Source organism: Heterodontus francisci, chromosome 2 (assembly GCF_036365525.1).
Source record: "Heterodontus francisci isolate sHetFra1 chromosome 2, sHetFra1.hap1, whole genome shotgun sequence".
Lineage (NCBI taxonomy): Eukaryota > Metazoa > Chordata > Chondrichthyes > Heterodontiformes > Heterodontidae > Heterodontus > Heterodontus francisci.
Window position 1 is genome coordinate 115,105,993 of NC_090372.1, and position 27,934 is coordinate 115,133,926.

Here is a 27,934-nt window from a genome sequence, read left to right on the forward strand (position 1 = left end):
GGGAGAGCAGACGGATGGAGAGAGAGGGAGAGCAGACGGATGGAGAGAGAGGGAGAGCAGACGGATGGAGAGAGAGGGAGAGCAGACGGATGGAGAGAGAGGGAGAGGAGACGGATGGAGAGAGAGAGAGGAGACGGATGGAGAGAGAGAGAGGAGACGGATGGAGAGAGAGAGAGGAGACGGATGGAGAGAGAGAGAGGAGACGGATGGAGAGAGAGAGAGGAGATGGGTGGAGAGCGAGAGAGAGAGAGAGGAGACGGGTAGAGAGAGAGAGAGAGAGTGAGAGGTGACAGGTGGAGAGAGAGAGTGAGAGGAGACGGATAGAGAGTGAGAGGAGACGGATAGAGTGAGAGGAGACGGATGGAGAGAGAGAGCAGACGGATGGAGAGAGAGAGCCGACGGATGGAGAGAGAGAGAGAGCAGACGGATGGAGAGAGAGAGAGCAGACGGATGGAGAGAGAGAGAGGAGACGGATAGAGAGAGAGAGAGGAGACGGATGGAGAGAGAGAGAGGAGACGGATGGAGAGAGAGAGAGGAGACGGATGGAGAGAGAGAGAGGAGACGGATGGAGAGAGAGAGAGGAGACGGATGGAGAGAGAGAGAGGAGACGGATGGAGAGAGAGAGAGGAGACGGATGGAGAGAGAGAGAGGAGACGGATGGAGAGAGAGAGAGGAGACGGATGGAGAGAGAGAGAGGAGACGGGTCGAGAGAGAGAGAGAGAGTGAGAGGTGACGGGTGGAGAGAGAGAGTGAGAGGAGACGGATAGAGAGTGAGAGGAGACGGATAGAGAGTGAGAGGAGACGGATAGAGAGTGAGAGGAGACGGATAGAGAGTGAGAGGAGACGGATAGAGAGTGAGAGGAGACGGATAGAGCGTGAGAGGAGACGGATAGAGCGTGAGAGGAGACGGATAGAGCGTGAGAGGAGACGGATAGAGAGTGAGAGGAGACGGATAGAGAGTGAGAGGAGACGGATGGAGAGAGAGAGAGCAGACGGATGGAGAGAGAGAGAGAGCAGACGGATGGAGAGAGAGAGAGCAGACGGATGGAGAGAGAGAGAGCAGACGGATGGAGAGAGAGAGAGCAGACGGATGGAGAGAGAGAGAGCAGACGGATGGAGAGAGAGAGAGCAGACGGATAGTGAGTGAGAGAGCAGACGGATGGAGAGAGAGAAAGCAGACGGATGGAGAGAGAGAGAGCAGACGGATGGAGAGAGAGATAGGAGACGGATAGAGAGTGAGAGAGCAGACGGATAGAGAGTGAGAGAGCAGACGGATGGAGAGAGAGAGCAGACGGATGGAGAGAGAGAGCAGACGGATGGAGAGAGAGGGAGAGGAGACGGATGGAGAGGGAGGGAGAGGAGACGGATGGAGAGGGAGAGAGAGGAGACGGATGGAGAGGGAGAGAGAGAGAGGAGACGGATGGAGAGGGAGAGAGAGAGAGGAGACGGATGGAGAGGGAGAGAGGAGACGGATGGAGAGGGAGAGGGAGAGAGGAGACGGATGGAGAGGGAGAGAGAGAGAGGAGACGGATGGAGAGGGAGGGAGAGAGAGGAGACGGATGGAGAGGGAGGGAGAGAGAGGAGACGGATGGAGAGGGAGGGAGAGAGAGAGCAGACGGATGGAGAGAGAGAGAGCAGACGGATGGAGAGAGAGAGAGCAGACGGATGGAGAGAGAGAGAGCAGACGGATGGAGAGAGGGAGAGCAGACGGATGGAGAGAGGGAGAGGAGACGGATGGAGATGGAGAGAGGGAGAGGAGACGGATGGAGAGGGAGAGAGAGAGAGGAGACGGATGGAGAGGGAGAGAGAGAGAGGAGACGGATGCAAAGGGAGAGAGAGAGAGGAGACGGATGGAGAGGGAGAGTGAGAGGAGACGGATGGAGAGGGTGAGAGAGAGAGAGGAGACGGATGGAGAGGGAGAGAGAGAGAGAGAGAGGAGACGGATGGAGAGAGAGAGAGAGCAGACGGATGGAGAGAGACAGATGGAGAGAGAGAGAGCAGACGGATGGAGAGAGAGAGAGGGGACGGATGGAGAGAGAGAGAGGGGACGGATGGAGAGAGAGAGAGGGGACGGATGGAGAGAGAGAGAGTGGGGACGGATGGAGAGAGAGAGAGGAGACGGATGTAGAGAGAGAGAGGATACGGATGGAGAGAGGGGACAGATGGAGAGAGAGAGAGAGACGGAGGAGACAGATGGAGAAAGAGAGAGAGAGGAGACAGATGGAGAAAGAGAGAGAGAGGAGACAGATGGAGAGAGAGAGAGCAGACGGATGGAGAGTGAGAGAGCAGACGGATGGAGAGTGAGAGAGCAGACGGATGGAGAGAGAGAGAGAGGAGACGGATGGAGAGAGAGAGAGAGGAGACGGATGGAGAGAGAGAGAGAGGAGACGGATGGAGAGAGAGAGAGAGGAGACGGATGGAGAGAGAGAGAGAGGAGACGGATGGAGAGAGAGAGAGAGAGAGGAGACGGATGGAGGGAGAGAGAGAGAGAGGAGACGGATGGAGGGAGAGAGAGAGGAGACGGGTGGAGAGAGAGAGAGAGAGAGAGGAGACGGGTGGAGAGAGAGAGAGAGAGGAGACGGATGGAGAGAGAGAGAGAGAGAGAGGAGACGGGTGGAGAGAGAGAGAGAGAGAGAGGAGACGGGTGGAGAGAGAGGAGACGGGGAGAGAGAGAGAGAGAGGAGACGGAAGGAGAGAGAGAGAGGAGACGGAAGGAGAGAGAGAGAGGAGACGGAAGGAGAGAGAGAGAGGAGACGGAAGGAGAGAGAGAGAGGAGACGGATGGAGAGAGAGAGAGGAGACGGATGGAGAGAGAGAGAGGAGACGGATGGAGAGAGAGAGAGGAGACGGATGGAGAGAGAGAGAGGAGACGGATGGAGAGAGAGAGAGGAGACGGATGGAGAGAGAGAGAGGAGACGGATGGAGAGAGAGAGAGGAGACGGATGGAGAGAGAGAGAGGAGACGGATGGAGAGAGAGAGAGCAGTCGGATGGAGAGAGAGAGAGGAGACGGATGGAGAGAGAGAGAGGAGACGGATGGAGAGGGAGAGAGAGAGGAGACGGATGGAGAGGGAGAGAGAGAGGGGAGACGGATGGAGAGAGAGAGAGTGGGGACGGATGGAGAGAGAGAGAGTGGGGACGGATGGAGAGAGAGAGAGGAGACGGATGTAGAGAGAGAGAGGATACGGATGGAGAGAGGGGACAGATGGAGAGAGAGAGAGAGAGGGAGGAGACAGATGGAGAAAGAGAGAGAGAGGAGACAGATGGAGAGAGAGAGAGAGCAGACGGATGGAGAGTGAGAGAGCAGACGGATGGAGAGTGAGAGAGCAGACGGATGGAGAGTGAGAGAGCAGACGGATGGAGAGAGAGAGAGAGGAGACGGATGGAGAGAGAGAGAGAGGAGACGGATGGAGAGAGAGAGAGAGGAGACGGATGGAGAGAGAGAGAGAGAGAGGAGACGGATGGAGGGAGAGAGAGAGAGATGAGACGGATGGAGGGAGAGAGAGAGAGAGGAGACGGATGGAGGGAGAGAGAGAGGAGACGGGTGGAGAGAGAGAGAGAGAGAGAGGAGACGGGTGGAGAGAGAGAGAGAGAGAGAGGAGACGGGTGGAGAGAGAGAGAGAGAGAGAGGAGACGGGTGGAGAGAGAGAGAGAGAGAGAGGAGACGGGTGGAGAGAGAGGAGACGGGGAGAGAGAGAGAGAGAGGAGACGGAAGGAGAGAGAGAGAGGAGACGGAAGGAGAGAGAGAGAGGAGACGGATGGAGAGAGAGAGAGGAGACGGATGGAGAGAGAGAGAGGAGACGGATGGAGAGAGAGAGAGGAGACGGATGGAGAGAGAGAGAGGAGACGGATGGAGAGAGAGAGAGGAGACGGATGGAGAGAGAGAGAGGAGACGGATGGAGAGAGAGAGAGCAGTCGGATGGAGAGAGAGAGAGGAGACGGATGGAGAGAGAGAGAGGAGACGGATGGAGAGGGAGAGAGAGAGAGAGGAGACGGATGGAGAGGGAGAGAGAGAGGGGAGACGGATGGAGAGGGAGAGAGAGAGAGAGGAGACGGATGGAGAGGGAGAGAGAGAGAGAGAGAGGAGACGGATGGAGAGGGAGAGAGAGAGAGGAGACGGATGGAGAGGGAGAGAGAGAGAGGAGACGGATGGAGAGGGAGAGAGAGAGAGGAGACGGATGGAGAGGGAGAGAGGGAGAGGAGACGGATGGAGAGGGAGAGGAGACGGATGGAGAGGGAGAGAGGGAGAGGAGACGGATGGAGAGGGAGAGAGGGAGAGGGAGAGAGAGAGAGGAGACGGATGGAGAGGGAGAGAGGAGACGGATGGAGAGGGAGAGAGAGAGAGGAGACGGATGGAGAGGGAGAGAGAGAGAGGAGACGGATGGAGAGGGAGAGAGAGAGAGGAGACGGATGGAGAGGGAGAGAGAGAGAGGAGACGGATGGAGAGGGAGAGAGAGAGAGGAGACGGATGGAGAGGGAGAGAGAGAGAGGAGACGGATGAGACGGATGGAGAGAGAGAGAGATGAGACGGATGGAGAGAGAGAGAGATGAGACGGATGGAGAGAGAGAGAGGAGACGGATGGAGAGAGAGAGAGGAGACGGATGGAGAGAGAGAGAGGAGACGGATGGAGAGAGAGAGAGGAGACGGATGGAGAGAGAGAGAGGAGACGGATGGAGAGAGAGAGAGGAGACGGATGGAGAGAGAGAGAGCAGACGGATGGAGAGAGAGAGAGCAGACGGATGGAGAGAGAGAGAGCAGTCGGATGGAGAGAGAGAGAGGAGACGGATGGAGAGAGAGAGAGGAGACGGATGGAGAGGGAGAGAGAGAGAGAGGAGACGGATGGAGAGGGAGAGAGAGAGAGAGGAGACGGATGGAGAGGGAGATAGAGAGAGAGGAGACGGATGGAGAGGGAGAGAGAGAGAGGAGACGGATGGAGAGGGAGAGAGAGAGAGGAGACGGATGGAGAGGGAGAGAGGAGACGGATGGAGAGGGAGAGAGGAGACGGATGGAGAGGGAGAGAGAGAGAGGAGACGGATGGAGAGGGAGAGAGAGAGAGAGGAGACGGATGGAGAGGGAGAGAGAGAGAGAGGAGACGGATGGAGAGGGAGAGAGAGAGAGGAGACGGATGGAGAGGGAGAGAGAGAGAGGAGACGGATGGAGAGGGAGAGAGAGAGAGGAGACGGATGGAGAGGGAGAGAGAGAGAGGAGACGGATGGAGAGGGAGAGAGAGAGAGGAGACGGATGGAGAGGGAGAGAGAGAGAGGAGACGGATGGAGAGGGAGAGAGAGAGAGGAGACGGATGGAGAGGGAGAGAGAGAGAGGAGACGGATGAGACAGATGGAGAGAGAGAGAGATGAGACGGATGGAGAGAGAGAGAGATGAGACGGATGGAGAGAGAGAGAGAGATGAGACGGATGGAGAGAGAGAGAGAGATGAGACGGATGGAGAGAGAGAGAGAGGAGACAGATGGATTTAGAGAGTGAGAGAGGAGACAGATGGAGAGAGGGAGAGGAGACGGGTGGAGAGAGAGAGAGGAGACGGGTGGAGAGAGAGGAGACGGGTAGAGAGAGAGAGAGAGAGTGAGAGGTGACGGGTGGAGAGAGAGAGTGAGAGGAGACTGATAGAGAGTGAGAGGAGACGGATAGAGAGTGAGAGGAGACGGATAGAGAGTGAGAGGAGACGGATAGAGAGTGAGCAGACGGATGGAGAGAGAGAGAGCAGACGGATGGAGAGAGAGAGAGCAGACGGATGGAGAGAGAGAGAGGAGACGGATGGAGAGAGAGAGAGGAGACGGATGGAGAGAGAGAGAGGAGACGGATGGAGAGAGAGAGAGCAGACGGATGGAGAGAGAGAGAGCAGTCGGATGGAGAGAGAGAGAGGAGACGGATGGAGAGAGAGAGAGGAGACGGATGGAGAGAGAGAGAGGAGACGGATGGAGAGGGAGAGAGAGAGAGAGGAGACGGATGGAGAGGGAGAGAGAGAGAGAGGAGACGGATGGAGAGGGAGAGAGAGAGAGAGGAGACGGATGGAGAGGGAGAGAGAGAGAGAGGAGACGGATGGAGAGGGAGAGAGAGAGAGGAGACGGATGGAGAGGGAGAGAGAGAGAGGAGACGGATGGAGAGGGAGAGAGAGAGAGGAGACGGATGGAGAGGGAGAGAGGGAGAGGGAGAGAGGGAGAGAGGAGACGGATGGAGAGGGAGAGAGGAGACGGATGGAGAGGGAGAGAGGAGACGGATGGAGAGGGAGAGAGAGAGAGGAGACGGATGGAGAGGGAGAGAGAGAGAGGAGACGGATGGAGAGGGAGAGAGAGAGAGGAGAGGGCGAGAGAGAGAGGAGACGGATGGAGAGGGAGAGAGAGAGAGGAGACGGATGGAGAGGGAGAGAGAGAGAGGAGACGGATGAGACGGATGGAGAGAGAGAGAGATGAGACGGATGGAGAGAGAGAGAGATGAGACGGATGGAGAGAGAGAGGAGACGGATGGAGAGAGAGAGAGGAGACGGATGGAGAGAGAGAGAGGAGACGGATGGAGAGAGAGAGAGGAGACGGATGGAGAGAGAGAGAGGAGACGGATGGAGAGAGAGAGAGGAGACGGATGGAGAGAGAGAGAGCAGTCGGATGGAGAGAGAGAGAGCAGTCGGATGGAGAGAGAGAGAGGAGACGGATGGAGAGAGAGAGAGGAGACGGATGGAGAGAGAGAGAGGAGACGGATGGAGAGGGAGAGAGAGAGAGAGGAGACGGATGGAGAGGGAGAGAGAGAGAGAGGAGACGGATGGAGAGGGAGAGAGAGAGAGAGGAGACGGATGGAGAGGGAGAGAGAGAGAGAGGAGACGGATGGAGAGGGAGAGAGAGAGAGAGGAGACGGATGGAGAGGGAGAGAGAGAGAGAGAGGAGACGGATGGAGAGGGAGAGAGAGAGAGAGAGAGGAGACGGATGGAGAGGGAGAGAGAGAGAGGAGACGGATGGAGAGGGAGAGAGGGAGAGGGAGAGAGAGAGAGAGGAGACGGATGGAGAGGGAGAGAGGAGACGGATGGAGAGGGAGAGAGGAGACGGATGGAGAGGGAGAGAGGAGACGGATGGAGAGGGAGAGAGAGAGAGGAGACGGATGGAGAGGGAGAGAGAGAGAGGAGAGGGCGAGAGAGAGAGGAGACGGATGGAGAGGGAGAGAGAGAGAGGAGACGGATGGAGAGGGAGAGAGAGAGAGCAGACGGATGGAGAGAGAGAGAGCAGTCGGATGGAGAGAGAGAGAGGAGACGGATGGAGAGAGAGAGAGGAGACGGATGGAGAGGGAGAGAGAGAGAGAGAGGAGACGGATGGAGAGGGAGAGAGAGAGAGAGGAGACGGATGGAGAGGGAGAGAGAGAGAGAGGAGACGGATGGAGAGGGAGAGAGAGAGAGAGGAGACGGATGGAGAGGGAGAGAGAGAGAGAGGAGACGGATGGAGAGGGAGAGAGAGAGAGAGGAGACGGATGGAGAGGGAGAGAGAGAGAGGAGACGGATGGAGAGGGAGAGAGAGAGAGGAGACGGATGGAGAGGGAGAGAGGGAGAGGGAGAGAGAGAGAGAGGAGACGGATGGAGAGGGAGAGAGGAGACGGATGGAGAGGGAGAGAGGAGACGGATGGAGAGGGAGAGAGGAGACGGATGGAGAGGGAGAGAGAGAGAGGAGACGGATGGAGAGGGAGAGAGAGAGAGGAGACGGATGGAGAGGGAGTGAGAGAGAGGAGAGGGCGAGAGAGAGAGGAGACGGATGGAGAGGGAGAGAGAGAGAGGAGACGGATGGAGAGGGAGAGAGAGAGAGGAGACGGATGAGACGGATGGAGAGAGAGAGAGATGAGACGGATGGAGAGAGAGAGAGATGAGACGGATGGAGAGAGAGAGAGGAGACGGATGGAGAGAGAGAGAGGAGACGGATGGAGAGAGAGAGGAGACGGATGGAGAGAGAGAGAGGAGACGGATGGAGAGAGAGAGAGGAGACGGATGGAGAGAGAGAGAGGAGACGGATGGAGAGAGAGAGAGGAGACGGATGGAGAGAGAGAGGAGACGGATGAGAGGATGGAGAGAGAGAGAGCAGACGGATGGAGAGAGAGAGAGCAGACGGATGGAGAGAGAGAGAGGAGACGGATGGAGAGAGAGAGAGGAGACGGATGGAGAGAGAGAGAGAGGAGACGGATGGAGAGAGAGAGAGAGGAGACGGATGGAGAGAGAGAGAGGAGACGGATGGAGAGAGAGAGAGATGAGACGGATGGAGAGAGAGATGAGACGGATGGAGAGAGAGATGAGACGGATGGAGAGAGAGATGAGACGGATGGAGAGAGAGAGAGATGAGACGGATGGAGAGAGAGAGAGAGATGAGACGGATGGAGAGAGAGAGAGAGATGAGACGGATGGAGAGAGAGAGAGAGATGAGACGGATGGAGAGAGAGAGAGAGATGAGACGGATGGAGAGAGAGAGAGAGATGAGACGGATGGAGAGAGAGAGAGAGATGAGACGGATGGAGAGAGAGAGAGAGATGAGACGGATGGAGAGAGAGAGAGGAGACAGATGGATGTAGAGAGTGAGAGAGGAGACGGGTGGAGAGAGAGAGAGGAGACGGGTGGAGAGAGAGAGAGAGAGAGAGGAGACGGGTAGAGAGAGAGAGAGAGAGAGTGAGAGGTGACGGGTGGAGAGAGAGAGTGAGAGGAGACGGATAGAGAGTGAGAGGAGACGGATAGAGAGTGAGAGGAGACGGATAGAGAGAGAGCAGACGGATGGAGAGAGAGAGAGCAGACGGATGGAGAGAGAGAGAGCAGACGGATGGAGAGAGAGAGAGCAGACGGATGGAGAGAGAGAGAGGAGACGGATAGAGAGTGAGAGAGCAGACGGATGGAGAGAGAGAGCAGACGGATGGAGAGAGAGAGCAGACGGATGGAGAGAGAGAGAGCAGACGGATGGAGAGAGAGAGAGAGGAGACGGATGGAGAGGGAGAGAGAGAGAGGAGACGGATGGAGAGGGAGAGGGAGAGGGAGAGAGAGAGAGAGGAGACGGATGGAGAGGGAGAGGGAGAGGGAGAGAGAGGAGACGGATGGAGAGGGAGAGGGAGAGGGAGAGAGAGGAGACGGATGGAGAGGGAGAGAGAGAGAGAGGAGACGGATGGAGAGGGAGAGAGAGAGAGAGGAGACGGATGGAGAGGGAGAGAGAGGAGACGGATGGAGAGGGAGAGAGAGAGAGAGGAGACGGATGGAGAGGGAGAGAGAGAGAGAGAGAGGAGACGGATGGAGAGGGGGAGAGAGAGAGAGAGAGAGAGCAGACGGATGGAGAGGGAGAGGGAGAGAGAGAGAGAGAGAGCAGACAGATGGAGAGAGACAGATGGAGAGAGAGAGAGCAGACGGATGGAGAGAGAGAGAGGGGACGGATGGAGAGAGAGAGAGGGGACGGATGGAGGGAGAGAGAGGGGACGGATGGAGAGGGAGAGAGAGAGAGGAGACGGATGGAGAGGGAGAGAGAGAGAGGAGACGGATGGAGAGGGAGAGAGAGAGAGGAGACGGATGAGACGGATGGAGAGAGAGAGAGATGAGACGGATGGAGAGAGAGAGAGATGAGACGGATGGAGAGAGAGAGAGGAGACGGATGGAGAGAGAGAGAGGAGACGGATGGAGAGAGAGAGGAGACGGATGGAGAGAGAGAGAGGAGACGGATGGAGAGAGAGAGAGGAGACGGATGGAGAGAGAGAGAGGAGACGGATGGAGAGAGAGAGAGGAGACGGATGGAGAGAGAGAGAGCAGACGGATGGAGAGAGAGAGAGGAGACGGATGGAGAGAGAGAGAGGAGACGGATGGAGAGAGAGAGAGGAGACGGATGGAGAGAGAGAGAGAGGAGACGGATGGAGAGAGAGAGAGAGGAGACGGATGGAGAGAGAGAGAGAGGAGACGGATGGAGAGAGAGAGAGATGAGACGGATGGAGAGAGAGATGAGACGGATGGAGAGAGAGATGAGACGGATGGAGAGAGAGAGAGATGAGACGGATGGAGAGAGAGAGAGAGATGAGACGGATGGAGAGAGAGAGAGAGATGAGACGGATGGAGAGAGAGAGAGAGATGAGACGGATGGAGAGAGAGAGAGAGATGAGACGGATGGAGAGAGAGAGAGAGATGAGACGGATGGAGAGAGAGAGAGAGATGAGACGGATGGAGAGAGAGAGAGAGATGAGACGGATGGAGAGAGAGAGAGGAGACAGATGGATGTAGAGAGTGAGAGAGGAGACGGGTGGAGAGAGAGAGAGGAGACGGGTGGAGAGAGAGAGAGAGAGAGAGGAGACGGGTAGAGAGAGAGAGAGAGAGAGTGAGAGGTGACGGGTGGAGAGAGAGAGTGAGAGGAGACGGATAGAGAGTGAGAGGAGACGGATAGAGAGTGAGAGGAGACGGATAGAGAGAGAGCAGACGGATGGAGAGAGAGAGAGCAGACGGATGGAGAGAGAGAGAGCAGACGGATGGAGAGAGAGAGAGCAGACGGATGGAGAGAGAGAGAGGAGACGGATAGAGAGTGAGAGAGCAGACGGATGGAGAGAGAGAGCAGACGGATGGAGAGAGAGAGCAGACGGATGGAGAGAGAGAGAGAGCAGACGGATGGAGAGAGAGAGAGAGGAGACGGATGGAGAGGGAGAGAGAGAGAGGAGACGGATGGAGAGGGAGAGGGAGAGGGAGAGAGAGAGAGAGGAGACGGATGGAGAGGGAGAGGGAGAGGGAGAGAGAGGAGACGGATGGAGAGGGAGAGAGAGAGAGAGGAGACGGATGGAGAGGGAGAGAGAGAGAGAGGAGACGGATGGAGAGGGAGAGAGAGGAGACGGATGGAGAGGGAGAGAGAGAGAGAGGAGACGGATGGAGAGGGAGAGAGAGAGAGAGAGAGGAGACGGATGGAGAGGGGAGAGAGAGAGAGAGAGAGAGCAGACGGATGGAGAGGGAGAGGGAGAGAGAGAGAGAGAGAGCAGACAGATGGAGAGAGACAGATGGAGAGAGAGAGAGCAGACGGATGGAGAGAGAGAGAGGGGACGGATGGAGAGAGAGAGAGGGGACGGATGGAGGGAGAGAGAGGGGACGGATGGAGAGAGAGAGAGGGGACGGATGGAGAGAGAGAGAGGGGACGGATGGAGAGAGAGAGAGGGGACGGATGGAGAGAGAGAGAGGGGACGGATGGAGAGAGAGAGAGGGGACGGATGGAGAGAGAGAGAGGGGACGGATGGAGAGAGAGAGAGGGGACGGATGGAGAGAGAGAGAGGGGACGGATGGAGAGAGAGAGAGGATACGGATGGAGAGAGGGGACAGATGGAGAGAGAGAGAGAGAGGGAGGAGACAGATGGAGAAAGAGAGAGAGCAGACGGATGGAGAGAGAGAGAGCAGACGGATGGAGAGAGAGAGAGCAGACGGATGGAGAGAGAGAGAGCAGACGGATGGAGAGAGAGAGAGCAGACGGATGGAGAGTAAGGGAGAGGAGACGGATGGAGAGTAAGAGAGAGGAGACGGATGGAGAGAGAGAGAGAGGAGACGGATGGAGAGAGAGAGAGAGGAGACGGATGGAGAGAGAGAGAGAGGAGACGGATGGAGAGAGAGAGAGAGGAGACGGATGGAGAGAGAGAGAAAGGAGACGGATGGAGAGAGAGAGAGAGGAGACGGATGGAGAGAGAGAGAGAGGAGACGGATGAGAGAGAGAGAGGAGACGGATGGAGAGAGAGACAGAGAGAGGAGACGGATGGAGAGAGAGAGAGAGAGAGGAGACGGGTGGAGGGAGAGAGAGAGGAGACGGGTGGAGAGAGAGAGAGAGAGAAGACGGATGGAGAGGGAGAGAGAGAGAGGAGACGGATGGAGAGGGAGAGAGAGAGAAGAGACGGATGGAGAGGGAGAGAGAGAGAGGAGACGGATGGAGCGGGAGAGAGAGAGAGGAGACGGATGGAGCGGGAGAGAGAGAGAGGAGACGGATGGAGAGGGAGAGAGCGAGAGGAGACGGATGGAGAGGGAGAGAGAGAGAGGAGACGGATGGAGAGGGAGAGAGAGAGAGGAGACGGATGGAGAGGGAGAGAGAGAGAGAGAGATGAGACGGATGGAGAGAGAGAGATGAGACGGATGGAGAGAGAGAGATGAGACGGATGGAGAGAGAGAGATGAGACGGATGGAGAGAGAGAGAGATGAGACGGATGGAGAGAGAGAGAGAGATGAGACGGATGGAGAGAGAGAGAGAGATGAGACGGATGGCGAGAGAGAGAGAGATGAGACGGATGGAGAGAGAGAGAGAGATGAGACGGATGGAGAGAGAGAGAGATGAGACGGATGGAGAGAGAGAGAGATGAGACGGATGGAGAGAGAGAGAGATGAGACGGATGGAGAGAGAGAGAGATGAGACGGATGGAGAGAGAGAGAGATGAGACGGATGGAGAGAGAGAGAGATGAGACGGATGGAGAGAGAGAGAGATGAGACGGATGGAGAGAGAGAGAGATGAGACGGATGGAGAGAGAGAGAGATGAGACGGATGGAGAGAGAGAGAGAGATGAGACGGATGGAGAGAGAGAGAGAGATGAGACGGATGGAGAGAGAGAGAGAGAGGAGACGGATGGAGAGAGAGAGGAGACGGATGGAGAGAGAGAGGAGACGGATGGAGAGAGAGAGGAGACGGATGGAGAGAGAGAGGAGACGGATGGAGAGAGAGAGGAGACGGATGGAGAGAGAGAGGGGACGGATGGAGAGAGAGAGGGGACGGATGGAGAGAGAGAGGGGACGGATGGAGAGAGAGAGGAGACGGATGGAGAGAGAGAGGAGACGGATGGAGAGAGAGAGAGGAGACGGATGGAGAGAGAGAGAGGAGACGGATGGAGAGAGAGAGAGGCGACGGATGGAGAGAGAGAGGCGACGGATGGAGAGAGAGAGGCGGCAGATGGAGAGAGAGAGGAGGCAGATGGAGAGAGAGAGGAGGCAGATGGAGAGAGAGAGGAGGCAGATGGAGAGAGAGAGGAGGCAGATGGAGAGAGAGAGGAGGCAGATGGAGAGAGAGAGGAGGCAGATGGAGAGAGAGAGGAGGCAGATGGAGAGAGAGAGGAGGCAGATGGAGAGAGAGAGGAGGCAGATGGAGAGAGAGAGGAGGCAGATGGAGAGAGAGAGGAGGCAGATGGGGAGATGGAGAGAGAGAGGAGACAGATGGGGAGATGGAGAGAGAGAGGAGACAGATGGATGGAGAGAGAGAGAGATGAGACGGATGGAGAGAGAGAGAGAGATGAGACGGATGGAGAGAGAGAGAGAGATGAGGCGGATGGAGAGAGAGAGAGAGATGAGACGGATGGAGAGAGAGAGGAGACGGATGGAGAGAGAGAGGAGACGGATGGAGAGAGAGAGGAGACGGATGGAGAGAGAGAGGAGACGGATGGAGAGAGAGAGGAGACGGATGGAGAGAGAGAGGGGTCGGATGGAGAGAGAGAGGAGACGGATGGAGAGAGAGAGAGGAGACGGATGGAGAGAGAGAGAGGAGACGGATGGAGAGAGAGAGAGGCGACGGATGGAGAGAGAGAGGCGACAGATGGAGAGAGAGAGGAGACAGATGGAGAGAGAGAGGAGGCAGATGGAGAGAGAGAGGAGGCAGATGGAGAGAGAGAGGAGGCAGATGGAGAGAGAGAGGAGGCAGATGGAGAGAGAGAGGAGGCAGATGGAGAGATGGAGAGAGAGAGGAGACAGATGGGGAGATGGAGAGAGAGAGGAGACAGATGGATGGAGAGAGAGAGAGATGAGACGGATGGAGAGAGAGAGAGAGATGAGACGGATGGAGAGAGAGAGAGATGAGACGGATGGAGAGAGAGAGAGATGAGACGGATGGAGAGAGAGAGAGATGAGACGGATGGAGAGAGAGAGAGATGAGACAGATGGAGAGAGAGAGAGAGAGATGAGACAGATGGAGAGAGAGAGAGAGAGAGGAGACAGATGGCGAGAGAGTGAGAGATAGGAGACAGATGGATGGAGAGAGAGAGAGATGAGACAGATGGAGAGAGAGAGAGAGAGAGGAGACAGATGGCGAGAGAGTGAGAGATAGGAGACAGATGGATGGAGAGAGTGAGAGAGGAGACAGATGGATGGAGAGTGTGAGAGAGGAGACAGATGGATGGAGAGAGTGAGAGAGGAGACAGATGGATGGAGAGAGTGAGAGAGGAGGCGGATGGAGGGAGAGAGAGAGGAGACGGATGGAGGGAGAGAGAGAGGAGACGGATGGAGGGAGAGAGAGAGGAGACGGATGGAGGGAGAGAGAGAGGAGACGGATGGAGGGAGAGAGCGAGGAGACGGATGGAGAGAGTGAGAGAGTGAGAGAGGAGACGGATGGAGGGAGAGAGAGAGGAGACGGATGGAGGGAGAGAGAGAGGAGACGGATGGAGGGAGAGAGAGAGGAGACGGATGGATGGAGGGAGAGAGAGAGGAGACGGATGGAGGGAGAGAGTGAGAGAGGAGACGGATGGATGTAGAGAGAGAGAGGAGACGGATGGATGTAGAGAGAGAGAGGAGACTGATGGATGTAGAGAGAGAGAGGAGACTGATGGATGTAGAGAGAGAGAGGAGACGGATGGATGTAGAGAGAGAGAGGAGACAGATGGAGAGAGAGAGGAGACAGATGGAGAGAGAGAGGCGACAGATGGAGAGAGAGAGGAGACAGATGGAGAGAGAGAGGAGGCAGATGGAGGGAGAGAGAGGAGACAGATGGGGAGAGAGAGAGAGAGGAGACAGATGGGGAGAGAGAGAGAGAGGAGACTGATCGAGAGGGTGAGAGATGAGACGGACGGATGGAGAGAGTGAGAGATGAGACGGACGGATGGAGAGAGTGAGAGAGGAGACGGACGGATGGAGAGAGTGAGAGAGGAGACGGACGGATGGAGAGAGTGAGAGATGAGACGGACGGATGGAGAGAGTGAGAGATGGGACGGACGGATGGAGAGAGTGAGAGATGAGACGGACGGATGGAGAGAGTGAGAGATGAGACGGACGGATGGAGAGAGAGAGAGATGAGACGGACGGATGTAGAGAGAGAGAGAGGAGACGGATGGAGGGAGAGAGAGAGGAGACGGATGGAGGGAGAGAGAGATGAGACGGATGGAGAGAGAGAGAGATGAGACGGATGGAGAGAGAGAGAGATGAGACGGATGGAGAGAGAGAGAGAGATGAGACGGATGGAGAGAGAGAGAGAGATGAGACGGATGGAGAGAGAGAGAGAGAGATGAGACGGATGGAGAGAGAGAGAGAGATGAGACGGATGGAGAGAGAGAGAGATGAGACGGATGGAGAGAGAGAGAGATGAGACGGATGGAGAGAGAGAGAGATGAGACAGATGGAGAGAGAGAGAGAGAGAGAGGAGACAGATGGCGAGAGAGTGAGAGATAGGAGACAGATGGATGGAGAGAGTGAGAGAGGAGACAGATGGATGGAGAGTGTGAGAGAGGAGACAGATGGATGGAGAGAGTGAGAGAGGAGACGGATGGAGGGAGAGAGAGAGGAGACGGATGGAGGGAGAGAGAGAGGAGACGGATGGAGGGAGAGAGAGAGGAGACGGATGGAGGGAGAGAGAGAGGAGACGGATGGAGGGAGAGAGAGAGGAGACGGATGGAGGGAGAGAGAGAGGAGACGGATGGAGAGAGAGAGAGAGAGATAGGAGACAGATGGATGGAGAGAGTGAGAGATAGGAGACAGATGGATGGAGAGAGTGAGAGAGGAGACAGATGGATGGAGAGAGTGAGAGAGGAGACAGATGGATGGAGAGAGTGAGAGAGGAGACAGATGGATGGAGAGAATGAGAGAGGAGACGGATGGAGAGAGTGAGAGAGGAGACGGATGGACGGAGAGAGAGAGGAGACGGATGGAGGGAGAGAGAGAGGAGACGGATGGAGGGAGAGAGAGAGGAGACGGATGGAGGGAGAGAGAGAGGAGACGGATGGAGGGAGAGAGAGGAGACGGATGGAGGGAGAGAGAGAGGAGACGGATGGAGGGAGAGAGTGAGAGAGGAGACGGATGGATGTTGAGAGAGAGAGGAGACAGATGGAGAGAGAGAGAGAGGAGACAGATGGAGAGAGAGAGAGAGGAGACAGATGGATGGAGAGAGTGAGAGAGGAGACAGATGGAGAGAGAGAGGAGGCGGATGGAGAGAGAGAGGAGGCGGATGGAGAGAGAGAGGAGGCGGATGGAGAGAGAGAGGAGGCGGATGGAGAGAGAGAGGAGGCGGATGGAGAGAGAGAGGAGGCGGATGGAGAGAGAGAGGAGGCGGATGGAGAGAGAGAGGAGGCAGATGGAGAGAGAGAGGAGGCAGATGGAGAGAGAGAGGAGGCAGATGGAGAGAGAGAGGAGGCAGATGGAGAGAGAGAGGAGGCAGATGGAGAGAGAGAGGAGGCAGATGGAGAGAGAGAGGAGGCAGATGGAGAGAGAGAGGAGGCAGATGGAGAGAGAGAGGAGGCAGATGGAGAGAGAGAGGAGGCAGATGGAGAGAGAGAGGAGGCAGATGGAGAGAGAGAGAGAGGAGACAGATGGAGAGAGAGAGAGAGGAGACAGATGGATGTAGAGAGAGAGATGAGACAGATGGATGCAGAGAGAGAGAGAGGAGACAGATGGATGCAGAGAGAGAGAGAGGAGACAGATGGATGGAGAGAGAGATGAGACAGATGGATGGAGAGAGTGAGAGATGAGACAGATGGATGGAGAGAGTGAGAGAGGAGACAGATGGATGGAGAGAGTGAGAGAGGAGACAGATGGATGGAGAGAGTGAGAGAGGAGACAGATGGATGGAGAGAGAGAGAGAGGAGACAGATGGAGAGAGAGAGGAGGCAGATGGAGAGAGAGAGGAGGCAGATGGAGAGAGAGAGGAGACAGATGGGGAGATAGAGAGAGAGGAGACAGATGGGGAGAGAGAGAGAGAGAGGAGACTGATCGAGAGAGTGAGAGAGGAGACGGACGGATGGAGAGAGTGAGAGAGGAGACGGACGGATGGAGAGAGTGAGAGAGGAGACGGACGGATGGAGAGAGTGAGAGATGGGACGGACGGATGGAGAGAGTGAGAGATGAGACGGACGGATGGAGAGTGAGAGATGGGACGGACGGATGGAGAGAGTGAGAGATGAGACGGACGGATGGAGAGAGTGAGAGATGAGACGGACGGATGGAGAGAGTGAGAGAGGAGACAGACGGATGGAGAGAGTGAGGAGACAGGTGGAGAGAGAGAGAGAGGAGACAGATGGAGAGAGAGAGGAAGAGGAGACAGATAGAGAGAGAGAGGAGACAGATAGAGAGAGAGAGGAGACAGACGGAGAGAGAGAGAGAGGAGACAGACGGAGAGAGAGAGAGAGGAGACAGACGGAGAGAGAGAGAGGGGACAGACGGAGAGAGAGAGAGGGGACAGACGGAGAGAGAGAGAGGAGACAGACGGAGAGAGAGAGAGGAGACAGACGGAGAGAGAGAGAGGAGACAGACGGAGAGAGAGAGAGAGGAGACAGACGGAGAGAGAGAGAGAGGAGACAGACGGAGAGAGAGAGAGAGGAGACAGACGGAGAGAGAGAGAGAGGAGACAGACGGAGAGAGAGAGAGAGGAGACAGACGGAGAGAGAGAGAGAGGAGACAGACGGAGAGAGAGAGAGAGGAGACAGACGGAGAGAGAGAGAGAGGAGACAGATGGGGAGAGAGTGAGAGATGAGACAGATGGATGGAGAGAGTGAGAGAGGAGACAGATGGATGGAGAGAGTGAGAGAGGAGACAGATGGATGGAGAGAGTGAGAGAGGAGACAGATGGATGGAGAGAGTGAGAGAGGAGACGGATGGAGAGAGAGAGGAGACGGATGGAGAGAGAGAGGAGACGGATGGAGAGAGAGAGGAGGCGGATGGAGAGAGAGAGGAGGCAGATGGAGAGAGAGAGGAGGCAGATGGGGAGAGAGAGAGAGAGGAGACTGATCGAGAGAGGAGACGGACGGATGGAGAGAGTGAGAGAGGAGACGGACGGATGGAGAGAGTGCGAGAGGAGACGGACGGATGGAGAGAGTGAGAGATGAGACGGACGGATGGAGAGAGAGAGAGATGAGACGGACGGATGGAGAGAGAGAGAGATGAGACGGACGGATGGAGAGAGTGATAGATGAGACGGACGGATGGAGAGAGTGAGAGATGAGACGGACGGATGGAGAGAGTGAGAGATGAGACGGACGGATGGAGAGAGAGAGAGATGAGACGGACGGATGTAGAGAGAGAGAGAGGAGACGGATGGAGGGAGAGAGAGATGAGACGGATGGAGAGAGAGAGAGAGATGAGACGGATGGAGAGAGAGAGAGATGAGACGGATGGAGAGAGAGAGAGATGAGACGGATGGAGAGAGAGAGAGAGATGAGACGGATGGAGAGAGAGAGAGAGATGAGACGGATGGAGAGAGAGAGAGAGATGAGACGGATGGAGAGAGAGAGAGAGATGAGACGGATGGAGAGAGAGAGAGAGATGAGACGGATGGAGAGAGAGAGAGATGAGACGGATGGAGAGAGAGAGAGATGAGACGGATGGAGAGCGAGAGAGATGAGACGGATGGAGAGAGAGAGAGAGATGAGACAGATGGAGAGAGAGAGAGAGAGAGGAGACGGATGGAGGGAGAGAGAGAGAGAGAGAGGAGACGGATGGAGGGAGAGAGAGAGGAGACGGGTGGAGAGAGAGAGAGAGAGAGAGAGAGGAGACGGGTGGAGAGAGAGAGAGAGAGAGAGAGAGGAGACGGGTGGAGAGAGAGAGAGAGAGAGAGAGGAGACGGGTGGAGAGAGAGAGAGAGAGGAGACGGGTGGAGAAAGAGAGAGAGAGGAGACGGGGAGAGAGAGAGAGAGGAGACGGAAGGAGAGAGAGAGGAGACGGAAGGAGAGAGAGAGAGAGGAGACGGAAGGAGAGAGAGAGAGGAGACGGATGGAGAGAGAGAGAGGAGACGGATGGAGAGAGAGCGAGGAGACGGATGGAGAGAGAGCGAGGAGACGGATGGAGAGAGAGCGAGGAGACGGATGGAGAGAGAGAGAGGAGACGGATGGAGAGAGAGAGAGAGAGGAGACGGATGGAGAGAGAGAGAGGAGACGGATGGAGAGGGAGAGAGAGAGAGGAGACGGATGGAGAGGGAGAGAGAGAGAGGAGACGGATGGAGAGGGAGAGAGAGAGAGAGGAGACGGATGGAGAGGGAGAGAGAGAGAGAGGAGACGGATGGAGAGGGAGAGAGAGAGAGAGGAGACGGATGGAGAGGGAGAGAGAGAGAGAGGAGACGGATGGAGAGGGAGAGAGAGAGAGAGGAGACGGATGGAGAGGGAGAGAGAGAGGAGACGGATGGAGAGGGAGAGAGAGAGAGAGGAGACGGATGGAGAGGGAGAGAGAGAGAGAGGAGACGGATGGAGAGGGAGAGAGAGAGAGAGGAGACGGATGGAGAGGGAGAGAGAGAGAGAGGAGACGGATGGAGAGGGAGAGAGAGAGAGAGGAGACGGATGGAGAGGGAGAGAGAGAGAGGAGACGGATGGAGAGAGAGAGAGATGAGACGGATGGAGAGAGAGAGATGAGACGGATGGAGAGAGTGAGAGAGGAGACAGATGGATGGAGAGAGTGAGAGAGGAGACAGATGGATGGAGAGAGTGAGAGAGGAGACAGATGGATGGAGAGAGTGAGAGAGGAGACAGACGGATGGAGAGAGAGAGAGATGAGACGGATGGAGAGAGAGAGGAGACAGATGGAGAGAGAGAGAGAGAGAGGAGACGGATGGAGGGAGAGAGAGAGAGAGAGAGGAGACGGATGGAGGGAGAGAGAGAGGAGACGGGTGGAGAGAGAGAGAGAGAGAGAGGAGACGGTTGGAGAGAGAGAGAGAGAGGAGACGGTTGGAGAGAGAGAGAGAGAGGAGACGGGTGGAGAGAGAGAGGAGACGGGTGGAGAGAGAGAGGAGACGGGTGGAGAGAGAGAGGAGACGGGTGGAGAGAGAGAGGAGACGGGGAGAGAGAGAGAGAGAGAGAGAGAGGAGACGGAAGGAGAGAGAGAGAGGAGACGGAAGGAGAGAGAGAGAGGAGACGGAAGGAGAGAGAGAGAGGAGACGGAAGGAGAGAGAGAGAGGAGACGGATGGAGAGAGAGAGAGGAGACGGATGGAGAGAGAGAGAGGAGACGGATGGAGAGAGAGAGAGAGAGGAGACGGATGGAGAGGGAGAGAGAGAGAGAGGAGACGGATGGAGAGGGAGAGAGAGAGAGAGGAGACGGATGGAGAGGGAGAGAGAGAGAGAGGAGACGGATGGAGAGGGAGAGAGAGAGAGGAGACGGATGGAGAGAGAGAGAGATGAGACGGATGGAGAGAGAGAGAGATGAGACGGATGGAGAGAGAGAGATGAGACGGATGGAGAGAGAGAGATGAGACGGATGGAGAGAGAGAGAGAGGAGACAGATGGATGGAGAGAGTGAGAGAGGAGACAGATGGATGGAGAGAGTGAGAGAGGAGACAGATGGATGGAGAGAGTGAGAGAGGAGACAGACGGATGGAGAGAGAGAGAGATGAGACGGATGGAGAGAGAGAGGAGACGGATGGAGAGAGAGAGGAGACAGATGGAGAGAGAGAGAGAGAGAGGAGACGGATGGAGGGAGAGAGAGAGGAGACGGGTGGAGAGAGAGAGAGAGAGAGAGAGAGGAGACGGTTGGAGAGAGAGAGAGAGAGGAGACGGTTGGAGAGAGAGAGAGAGAGGAGACGGGTGGAGAGAGAGAGGAGACGGGTGGAGAGGGAGAGAGAGAGAGGAGACGGATGGAGAGGGAGAGAGAGAGAGGAGACGGATGGAGAGGGAGAGAGAGAGAGGAGACGGATGGAGAGGGAGAGAGAGAGAGGAGACGGATGGAGAGGGAGAGGGAGAGAGAGAGAGAGGAGACGGATGGAGAGGGAGAGAGAGAGTGAGGAGACGGATGGAGAGGGAGAGAGAGAGGAGACGGATGGAGAGGGAGAGAGAGAGAGAGGAGACGGATGGAGAGGGAGAGAGAGAGAGGAGACGGATGGAGAGGGAGAGAGAGAGAGGAGACGGTTGTAGAGGGAGAGAGAGAGAGGAGACGGATGGAGAGGGAGAGAGAGAGAGGAGACGGATGGAGAGGGAGAGAGAGAGAGGAGACGGATGGAGAGGGAGAGTGAGAGAGGAGACGGATGGAGAGGGAGAGAGAGAGAGGAGACGGTTGTAGAGGGAGAGAGAGAGAGGAGACGGATGGAGAGGGAGAGAGAGAGAGGAGACGGATGGAGAGGGAGAGAGAGAGAGGAGACGGATGGAGAGGGAGAGAGAGAGAGGAGACGGATGGAGAGGGAGAGAGAGAGAGGAGACGGATGGAGAGGGAGAGAGAGAGAGGAGACGGATGGAGAGTGAGAGAGAGAGAGGAGACGGATGGAGAGGGAGAGTGAGAGAGGAGACGGATGGAGAGGGAGAGTGAGAGAGGAGACGGATGGAGAGGGAGAGTGAGAGAGGAGACGGATGGAGAGGGAGAGAGAGAGAGGAGACGGATGGAGAGGGAGAGAGAGAGAGGAGACGGATGGAGAGGGAGAGAGAGAGAGGAGACGGATGGAGAGGGAGAGAGAGAGAGGAGACGGATGGAGAGGGAGAGAGAGAGAGGAGACGGATGGAGAGGGAGAGAGAGAGAGGAGACGGATGGAGAGGGAGAGAGAGAGAGGAGACGGATGGAGAGGGAGAGAGAGAGAGGAGACGGATGGAGAGGGAGAGAGAGAGAGGAGACGGATGGAGAGGGAGAGAGAGAGAGGAGACGGATGGAGAGGGAGAGAGAGAGAGAGAGAGAGAGATGAGACGGATGGAGAGAGAGAGAGATGAGACGGATGGAGAGAGAGAGAGATGAGACGGATGGAGAGAGAGAGAGAGATGAGACGGATGGAGAGAGAGAGAGAGATGAGACGGATGGAGAGAGAGAGAGAGATGAGACGGATGGAGAGAGAGAGAGAGATGAGACGGATGGAGAGAGAGAGAGAGATGAGACGGATGGAGAGAGAGAGAGAGATGAGACGGATGGAGAGAGAGAGAGAGATGAGACGGATGGAGAGAGAGAGAGAGATGAGACGGATGGAGAGAGAGAGAGAGATGAGACGGATGGAGAGAGAGAGAGAGATGAGACGGATGGAGAGAGAGAGAGAGATGAGACGGATGGAGAGAGAGAGAGAGATGAGACGGATGGAGAGAGAGAGAGAGATGAGACGGATGGAGAGAGAGAGAGAGATGAGACGGATGGAGAGAGAGAGAGAGATGAGACGGATGGAGAGAGAGAGAGAGATGAGACGGATGGAGAGAGAGAGAGAGATGAGACGGATGGAGAGAGAGAGAGAGATGAGACGGATGGAGAGAGAGAGAGAGATGAGACGGATGGAGAGAGAGAGAGAGATGAGACGGATGGAGAGAGAGAGAGAGATGAGACGGATGGAGAGAGTGAGAGAGGAGACAGATGGATGGAGAGAGTGAGAGAGGAGACAGATGGATGGAGAGAGAGAGGAGACAGATGGATGGAGAGAGAGAGGAGACAGATGGATGGAGAGAGAGAGGAGACAGATGGATGGAGAGAGAGAGGAGACAGATGGATGGAGAGAGAGAGGAGACGGATGGAGAGAGAGAGGAGGCGGATGGAGAGAGAGAGGAGGCGGATGGAGAGAGAGAGGAGGCGGATGGAGAGAGAGAGAGAGGAGACGGATGGAGAGAGAGAGAGAGGAGACAGATGGAGAGAGAGAGAGAGGAGACAGATGGAGAGAGAGAGAGAGGAGACAGATGGAGAGGGAGAGAGAGGAGACAGATGGAGAGAGAGAGAGAGGAGTCAGATGGAGAGAGAGAGAGAGGAGACAGATGGAGAGAGAGAGAGAGGAGACAGATGGAGAGAGAGAGGGAGGAGACAGATGGAGAGAGAGAGAGAGGAGACAGATGGAGAGAGAGAGTGAGAGAGGAGACAGATGGATGGAGAGAGTGAGAGAGGAGACAGATGGATGGAGAGAGAGAGGAGACGGACGGATGGAGAGAGAGAGAGAGGAGACGGACGGATGGAGAGAGAGAGAGAGGAGACGGACGGATGGAGAGAGAGAGAGAGGAGACGGACGGATGGAGAGAGAGAGAGAGGAGACGGACGGATGGAGAGAGAGAGAGAGGAGACGGACGGATGGAGAGAGAGAGAGAGGAGACGGACGGATGGAGAGAGAGAGAGAGGAGACGGACGGATGGAGAGAGAGAGAGAGGAGACGGACGGATGGAGAGAGAGAGAGAGGAGACGGACGGATGGAGAGAGAGAGAGAGGAGACGGACGGATGGAGAGAGAGAGAGAGGAGACGGACGGATGGAGAGAGAGAGAGAGGAGACGGACGGATGGAGAGAGAGAGAGAGGAGACGGACGGATGGAGAGAGAGAGAGAGGAGACTGACGGATGGAGAGAGAGAGAGATGAGACAGATGGATGGAGAGAGATGAGACAGATGGATGGAGAGAGATGAGACAGATGGATGGAGAGAGAGGAGACTGATGGATGGAGAGAGAGAGAGAGATAACGGATAGAGTGAGGGAGAGAGAGAGAGGAGACGGATGAAGAGAGAGAGAGGAGACGGATGGAGAGAGAGAGAGGAGACGGATGGAGGGAGAGAGAGAGGAGACGGATGGAGAGAGAGAGAGAGAGGAGACGGATGGAGAGAGAGAGAGAGAGGAGACGGATGGATGGAGAGAGAGAGGAGACGGATGGATGGAGAGAGAGAGGAGACGGATGGATGGAGAGAGAGAGGAGACGGATGGAGAGAGAGAGAGGAGACGGATGGAGAGAGAGAGAGGAGACGGATGGAGAGAGAGAGAGAGAGAGGAGACGGATGGAGAGAGAGAGAGAGAGGAGACGGATGGAGAGAGAGAGCGAGGAGACGGATGGAGAGAGAGAGAGGAGACGGATGGAGAGAGAGAGAGAGAGGAGACGGATGGAGAGAGAGAGAGAGAGGAGACGGATGGAGAGAGAGAGAGAGAGGAGACGGATGGAGAGAGAGAGAGAGAGGGGACGGATGGAGAGAGAGAGAGAGAGGGGACGGATGGAGAGAGAGAGAGGGGACGGATGGAGAGAGAGAGAGGAGACGGATGGAGAGAGAGAGAGGAGACGGATGGAGAGAGAGAGAGGAGACGGATGGAGAGAGAGAGAGGAGACGGATGGAGAGAGAGAGAGGAGACGGATGGAGAGAGAGAGAGGAGACGGATGGAGAGAGAGAGAGAGAGAGGAGACGGATGGAGAGAGAGAGAGAGAGAGGAGACGGATGGAGAGAGAGAGAGAGAGAGGAGACGGATGGAGAGAGAGAGAGAGAGAGGAGACGGATGGAGAGAGAGAGAGAGAGAGAGGAGACGGATGGAGACAGTGAGAGAGGAGACGGATGGAGACAGTGAGAGAGCAGACGGATGGAGACAGTGAGAGAGCAGACGGATGGAGACAGTGAGAGAGCAGACAGATGGAGACAGTGAGAGAGCAGACAGATGGAGACAGAGAGAGAGGAGACAGATGGAGAGAGGAGACAGATGCTGAGAGAGAGAGTGAGGAGACAGATGGGGAGAGAGAGTGAGAGAGGAGACAGATGGGGAGAGAGAGTGAGAGAGGAGACAGATGGAGCGAGAGTGAGAGGAGTCAGATGGATGGAGAGAGTGAGAGAGGAGTCAGATGGATGGAGAGAGTGAGAGAGGAGTCAGATGGATGGAGAGAGTGAGAGAGGAGTCAGATGGATGGAGAGAGTGAGAGAGGAGTCAGAGGGATGGAGAGAGTGAGAGAGGAGACAGACGGATGGAGAGAGAGAGAGATGAGACGGACGGATGGAGAGAGAGAGAGAGGAGACGGACGGATGGAGAGAGAGAGAGAGGAGACGGACGGATGGAGAGAGAGAGAGCGGAGACGGACGGATGGAGAGAGAGAGAGAGGAGACGGACGGATGGAGAGAGAGAGAGAGGAGACGGACGGATGGAGAGAGAGGAGACGGACGGATGGAGAGAGAGGAGACGGACGGATGGAGAGAGAGAGAGAGGAGACGGACGGATGGAGAGAGAGAGAGAGGAGACGGACGGATGGAGAGAGAGAGAGAGGAGACGGACGGATGGAGAGAGAGAGAGAGGAGACGGACGGATGGAGAGAGAGAGAGAGGAGACGGACGGATGGAGAGAGAGAGAGAGGAGACGGATGGATGGAGAGAGTGAGAGAGGAGTCAGATGGATGGAGAGAGTGAGAGAGGAGTCAGATGGATGGAGAGAGTGAGAGAGGAGTCAGATGGATGGAGAGAGTGAGAGAGGAGTCAGATGGATGGAGAGAGTGAGAGAGGAGTCAGAGGGATGGAGAGAGTGAGAGAGGAGACAGACGGATGGAGAGAGAGAGAGGAGGCAGATGGAGAGAGAGAGGAGGCAGATGGAGAGAGAGAGGAGGCAGATGGAGAGAGAGAGGAGGCAGATGGAGAGAGAGAGGAGACAGATGGAGAGAGAGAGGAGACAGATGGAGAGAGAGAGGAGACAGATGGAGAGAGAGAGAGAGGAGACAGATGGAGAGAGAGAGAGAGGAGACAGATGGAGAGGGAGAGAGAGGAGACAGATGGAGAGAGAGAGAGAGGAGTCAGATGGAGAGAGAGAGAGAGGAGACAGATGGAGAGAGAGAGAGAGGAGACAGATGGAGAGAGAGAGAGAGGAGACAGATGGAGAGAGAGAGAGGAGACAGATGGAGAGAGAGAGAGGAGACAGATGGAGAGAGAGAGAGGAGACAGATGGAGAGAGAGAGAGGAGACAGATGGAGAGAGAGAGAGAGGAGACAGATGGAGAGAGAGAGAGAGGAGACAGATGGAGAGAGAGAGAGAGGAGACAGATGGAGAGAGAGAGAGAGGAGACAGATGGAGAGAGAGAGAGAGGAGACAGATGGAGAGAGAGAGAGAGGAGACAGATGGATGGAGAGAGAGAGAGATGAGACAGATGGATGGAGAGAGAGGAGACTGATGGATGGAGAGAGAGAGAGAGATAACGGATAGAGTGAGGGAGAGAGAGAGAGGAGACGGATGGAGAGAGAGAGAGGAGACGGATGGAGAGAGAGAGAGGAGACGGATGGAGAGAGAGAGAGGAGACGGATGGAGAGAGAGAGAGAGAGGAGACGGATGGAGAGAGAGAGAGAGGAGACGGATGGAGAGAGAGAGAGAGAGGAGACGGATGGAGAGAGAGAGCGAGGAGACGGATGGAGAGAGAGAGCGAGGAGACGGATGGAGAGAGAGAGAGAGAGGAGACGGATGGAGAGAGAGAGAGAGAGGAGACGGATGGAGAGAGAGAGAGAGAGGAGACGGATGGAGAGAGAGAGAGAGAGGAGACGGATGGAGAGAGAGAGAGAGAGGAGACGGATGGAGAGAGAGAGAGAGAGGAGACGGATGGAGAGAGAGAGAGAGAGGAGACGGATGGAGAGAGAGAGAGAGAGGAGACGGATGGAGAGAGAGAGAGAGAGGGGACGGATGGAGAGAGAGAGAGAGAGGGGACGGATGGAGAGAGAGAGAGGAGACGGATGGAGAGAGAGAGAGGAGACGGATGGAGAGAGAGAGAGGAGACGGATGGAGAGAGAGAGAGGAGACGGATGGAGAGAGAGAGAGGAGACGGATGGAGAGAGAGAGAGAGAGAGGAGACGGATGGAGAGAGAGAGAGAGAGAGACGAGACGGATGGAGACAGTGAGAGAGGAGACGGATGGAGACAGTGAGAGAGGAGACGGATGGAGACAGTGAGAGAGCAGACGGATGGAGACAGTGAGAGAGCAGACGGATGGAGACAGTGAGAGAGCAGACGGATGGAGACAGTGAGAGAGCAGACAGATGGAGACAGAGAGAGAGGAGACAGATGCTGAGAGAGAGAGTGAGGAGACAGATGGGGAGAGAGAGTGAGAGAGGAGACAGATGGGGAGAGAGAGTGAGAGAGGAGACAGATGGAGCGAGAGTGAGAGGAGTCAGATGGATGGAGAGAGTGAGAGAGGAGTCAGATGGATGGAGAGAGTGAGAGAGGAGTCAGATGGATGGAGAGAGTGAGAGAGGAGTCAGATGGATGGAGAGAGTGAGAGAGGAGACGGACGGATGGAGAGAGAGAGAGAGGAGACGGACGGATGTAGAGAGAGAGAGAGGAGACGGACGGATGGAGAGAGAGAGAGAGGAGACGGACGGATGGAGAGAGAGAGAGAGGAGACGGACGGATGGAGAGAGAGAGAGAGGAGACGGACGGATGGAGAGAGAGAGAGAGGAGACGGACGGATGGAGAGAGAGAGAGGGGAGACGGACGGATGGAGAGAGAGAGAGGGGAGACGGACGGATGGAGAGAGAGAGAGAGGAGACGGACGGATGGAGAGAGAGAGAGAGAGGAGACGGACGGATGGAGAGAGAGAGAGAGGAGACGGACGGATGGAGAGAGAGAGAGAGGAGACGGACGGATGGAGAGAGAGAGAGAGGAGACGGACGGATGGAGAGAGAGAGAGAGGAGACGGACGGATGGAGAGAGAGAGAGAGGAGACGGACGGATGGAGAGAGAGAGAGAGGAGACGGACGGATGGAGAGAGAGAGAGAGGAGACGGACAAATGGAGAGAGAGAGAGAGGAGACGGACGGATGGAGAGAGAGAGAGAGGAGACAGATGGATGGAGAGAGAGAGAGAGGAGACAGATGGATGGAGAGAGTGAGAGGAGACAGATGGAGAGAGAGAGGAGACGGATGGAGAGAGAGAGGAGACGGATGGAGAGAGAGAGAGGAGACGGATGGAGAGAGAGAGAGGAGACGGATGGAGAGAGAGAGAGGAGACGGATGGAGAGAGAGAGAGGAGACGGATGGAGAGAGAGAGGAGACGGATGGAGAGAGAGAGAGAGGAGACAGACGGAGAGAGAGAGAGAGGAGACAGACGGAGAGAGAGAGAGAGGAGACAGACGGAGAGAGAGAGAGAGGAGACAGACGGAGAGAGAGAGAGAGGAGA

General features: G+C 56.1%; 1 protein-coding gene across 4 annotated transcripts in view; it reads left to right on the forward strand.

Annotated features, from left to right (window-relative positions):
- dync1i1a (dynein cytoplasmic 1 intermediate chain 1a) overlaps positions 1-27,934 on the forward strand; it is a 533,829-nt gene that overhangs the window by 315,865 nt on the left and 190,030 nt on the right. The window lies entirely within an intron of this gene.